We start from the raw sequence: 5,000 nt of genomic DNA on the forward strand, positions 1-5,000 counted from the left end.
AACATCTATGGTTCACTCAACACAATGTACGGCATCCATATTAGGAAGTCTGTTTGCTTCACTTTATGTTCTGTTCAGAGAAAACAATGACGGGACTTGAGTAGAAACTCCAGAGGCTCAGCAGGACATATTGCTTTTCAGTCCCATTCTTCACTGCTCGGGGGAAACATTTGATCTACTTACCAAGTACTTTTACTTCACTACAATGGAAACAAAATGGGAGGTTTTGATTGCATTGCATAACCACAAAACAAAACGCGTTCGTATTACTGTTCTGACGCTTTATGAAACGAGCCTAGACTTTACATCTGTTGTTGTTTTTTGAGGTGTAATATAACAGGATTCCATTGATTATCATCTTCACTTTCCATGTCCTATTGCTTTGGTGGACGCCTTGAGGGTCTGTGGGGAGATCTGTTCCGGAACTTACGGTTACAGTTTGAAATCCATTCAAGTCTTGGATCATTGTGGTCAATGAGTTAACTGCACGTCGTGGTCAGTCGTATATAATTGTCTCTACGCAGTAAACTGATTTCCATTCGTGTGTCTATGTTCTACTCTCTATGTTTAACAGGGATGGGCAATTCCAGTCCTCGGGGGGCTTGATTGGTGTCACAGTTTTGTCCCAACCCCAGCTAACACCCCTGACTCCAATATTCACCTAATCATGATGTTCAGTTTAGAATGACATTTGATTAACCAGCTGTGTTTGCTGGGGAAGGAGAAAACGTGTGACACCAATCAGGCCCCAGAGGACTGGAGTTGCCCACCCCTGTGAGTACGAGCTCTGGATTTGGTGTGTAATATTTGCCACCACTTTCATCTGAATGGAGAGGCAAACCAATTCTTACCCTGTACAATTACAAGCACTTAGATTCAACATCTTGAACTGAACCATAAAGAACCATGAAAAAGAAACACTTTAACACAGCAATGGCAGATATACTGTGTATAACATACCTCCCTTTGCACTGTAAAATGTACCAAAATCCTCATGTTGGCTAGTGACCTGCTCTTATCAACTAGCACTCTGAAGCATTTTATTTACATCAACTTCACTGTAATACATTTATATATAAATATTGCAATCTTACAATCTACAATGCACTTCCACTGTTCCCTCTGTGTGAGTGTTCATCTGAGCTGACTGAGAGCTGATGCTCCTCTCTCACTGAGCTGACTGAGAGCTGATGTTCCTGTCTCACTGAGCTGATGCTCCTCTCTCACTGAGCTGACTGAGAGCTGATGTTCCTATCTCATTGAGCTGATGTTCCTCTCTCACTGAGCTGACTGAGAGCTGATGTTCCTCTCTCACTGAGCTGACTGAGAGCTGATGTTCCTCTCTCACTGAGCTGATGTTCCTCTCTCACTGAGCTGATGTTCCTCTCTCACTGAGCTGACTGAGAGCTGATGCTCCTCTCTCACTGAGCTGACTAAGAGCTGATGTTCCTGTCTCACTGAGCTGATGCTCCTCTCTCACCGAGCTGACTGAGAGCTGATGTTCCTGTCTCACTGAGCTGATGCTCCTCTCTCACTGAGCTGACTGAGAGCTGATGTTCCTATCTCATTGAGCTGATGTTCCTCTCTCACTGAGCTGACTGAGAGCTGATGTTCCTCTCTCACTGAGCTGACTGAGAGCTGATGTTCCTCTCTCACTGAGCTGATGTTCCTCTCTCACTGAGCTGATGTTCCTCTCTCACTGAGCTGACTGAGAGCTGATGCTCCTCTCTCACTGAGCTGACTAAGAGCTGATGTTCCTCTCTCACTGAGCTGACGCTCCTCTCTCACTGAGCTGACTGAGAGCTGATGTTCCTCTCTCACTGAGCTGACTAAGAGCTGATGTTCCTCTCTCACTGAGCTGATGTTCCTCTCTCATTGAGCTGATGTTCCTCTCTTACTGAGCTGACTGAGAGCTGATGCTCCTCTCTCACTGAGCTGACTGAGAGTTGATGCTCCTCTCTCACTGAGCTGACTGAGAGCTGATACTCCTCTCTCACTGAGCTGACTGAGAGCTGATGCTCCTCTCTCACTGAGCTGACTGAGAGCTGATGTTCCTCTCTCACTGAGCTGACGCTCCTCTCTCACTGAGCTGATGCTCCTCTCTCACTGAGCTGATGTTCCTCTCTCACTGAGCTGACTGAGAGCTGATGCTCCTCTCTCACTGAGCTGACTGAGAGCTGATGCTCCTCTCTCACTGAGCTGATGCTCCTCTCTCACTGAGCTGACTGAGAGTTGATGCTCCTCTCTCACTGAGCTGACTGAGAGCTGATACTCCTCTCTCACTGAGCTGACTGAGAGCTGATGCTCCTCTCTCACTGAGCTGACTGAGAGCTGATGTTCCTCTCTCACTGAGCTGACGCTCCTCTCTCACTGAGCTGATGCTCCTCTCTCACTGAGCTGATGTTCCTCTCTCACTGAGCTGACTGAGAGCTGATGCTCCTCTCTCACTGAGCTGACTGAGAGCTGATGCTCCTCTCTCACTGAGCTGATGCTCCTCTCTCACTGAGCTGACTGAGAGCTGATGCTCCTCTCTCGCTCTCCTCACCCTTGCTGACCATCAAATAAATTAAACAACAGGGGAAGGGAACGACAGATCTTTCACATCTTTCAAAATCAAACGTAAGAATCTGTCAAATGAGGAAGAAACATGGGGGTGGGGTCGGTTAATGTTCCAATGTTCATAAATGCACAGCCTGACAAAATGTATGGGGGGGGGGGGGGGGGGGGGGGGGGACACAACAACATACTCTGACTGACATGCCACCCCCACTGTCACAGGTCCTGTTAGGGTTCTGTAGTGTACTGAACACCACAGAGTCTCTGGTGTTTTGTAGTCCTACAGGACATAGTTTACATTAGATCCCTTCCTCAGTCGTACATCCACATCCAGGGTTTGGAAAGCCCTGTCTTGCTCTGTGGAGGTCCCAGGCCTGTTGTGCAGTCTTTGAATCCTGTCCAGATACAAGGTGAAGAGGCCAGGGTCAGGCTAGTTTAGACTAACAGGAGAACAACCTCCATTGGCTACTTTCAGTTTCTGTCCATTGTGCAAGTGAATACCTTTGTCTTGGAGTCGTGGAATAAAATTTATTTCCAAGACTCTCCTATTACAACTCAGAATTCCAGAACAATGCGTTGTTTGGGGAAACCACAGAGTTGTCCTCACACTGTCCAAATCACACTGTCCAAATCACACTGTCAAATCACACTGTCCAAATCACACTGTCCAAATCACACTGTCCAAATCACACTCTCTACACTTGGCTTCTTATACATGTCGTTGTTGTTGTGACATAGTTTAAAAACAGATTTTTCACACATGTTGTGTGCGCTGATGATGACAACTTCAGGGTTCAAGGGTAGGGCCAGATAGTACTGTGTTGTTGTGCATTTACTCTGAGTAGCAGGACATAATCCCAAGAGAAAAGTAGGAGCACGGAATTCCAGAAATTCACAGTTCAAAAAAATGACCTTTACAGTATCTCCTGGCAATTGAGAATTGAGAGTATTGACAGCACAGGCTGTTGTGTAAGACTAGTATGCCAACATATGTCATGTTCATTTTCTGAAATATGACAATTATATTCTAAAATTGCCATGATGCAAGGTTTAATTGCCATGTCTGCAAGGCAAAACAATTTCACAATACATAATATAATTTGTATGTGTATTACTTCAGACCTAAACAAATGTTGTTATAAATATATAAAGACGATTACAATGAAATAATCCATTTCTGACTCTGGAATCACTTACATGGTAGGCATTCTATGTGACTCTGTAGTTCATGTCTGTTCCTTTGCACTGCTGTCTGGCCACATATTTGTTCAATATGTCCTCAGAGCTAGTGTTCTCTGTGAATTCACACTGCCCATATATCTTCACTCTCTAGCTTTACTGTCTAGAACCCTTTGCAACCCTCTCCCCCTTCTTTGTTCTATTCTTTCTCTACCCACCCTCTGTCGTCTCTTCCTGGTCACTCTCTACCCACCCTCTGTCGTCTCTTCCTGGTCACTCTCTACCCACCCTCTGTCGTCTCTTCCTGGTCACACTCTACCCACCCTCTGTCGTCTCTTCCTGGTCACTCTCTACCCACCCTCTGTCGTCTCTTCCTGGTCACTCTCTACCACCGGCTCTCTACCCTACCCACCCTCTGTCGTCTCTTCCTGGTCACTCTCTACCCACCCTCTGTCATCTCTTCCTGGTCACTCTCTACCCACCCTCTGTCGTCTCTTCCTGGTCACTCTCTACCCACCCTCTGTCTCTCTTCCTGGGTTCACTCTCTACCCACCCTCTGTCGTCTCTTCCTGGTCACTCTCTACCCACCCCTCTGGCGTCTCTTCCTGGTCACTCTCTACCCACCCTCTGTCGTCTCTTCCTGGTCACTCTCTACCCACCCTCTGTCGTCTTTTCCTGGTCACTCTCTACCCACCCGTCTGTCGTCTCTTCCTGCGTCACTCTCTACCCACCCTCTGTCGTCTCTTCCTGGTCACTCTCTACCCACCCTCTGTCGTCTCTTCCTGGTCACTCTCTACCCACCTCTGTCTGTCTCTTCCTGGTCACTCTCTACCCACCCTCTGTCGTCTCTTCCTGGTCACTCTCTACCCACCCTCTGTCGTCTTTTCCTGGTCACTCTCTACCCACCCTCTGTCGTCTCTTCCTGGTCACTCTCTACCCACCCTCTGTCGTTCTCTCCTGGTCACTCTCTACCCACCTCTGTCGTCTCTTCCTGGTCACTCTCTACCCACCCTCTGTCGTCTCTTCCTGGTCACTCTCTACCCACCCTCTGTCGTCTCTTCCTGGTCACTCTCTACCCCACCCTCTGTCGTCTTTTCCTGGTCACTCTCTACCCACCCTCTGTCGTCTTTTCCTGGTCACTCTCTACCCACCCTCTGTCGTCTCTTCCTGGTCACTCTCTACCCACCCTCTGTCGTCTCTTCCTGGTCACTCTCTACCCACCCTCTGTCGTCTCTTCCTGGTCACTCTCTACCCACCCTCTGTCG

Source organism: Oncorhynchus kisutch, linkage group LG3 (genome assembly GCF_002021735.2).
Source record: "Oncorhynchus kisutch isolate 150728-3 linkage group LG3, Okis_V2, whole genome shotgun sequence".
In the NCBI taxonomy this organism is placed as follows: Eukaryota; Metazoa; Chordata; class Actinopteri; order Salmoniformes; family Salmonidae; genus Oncorhynchus; species Oncorhynchus kisutch.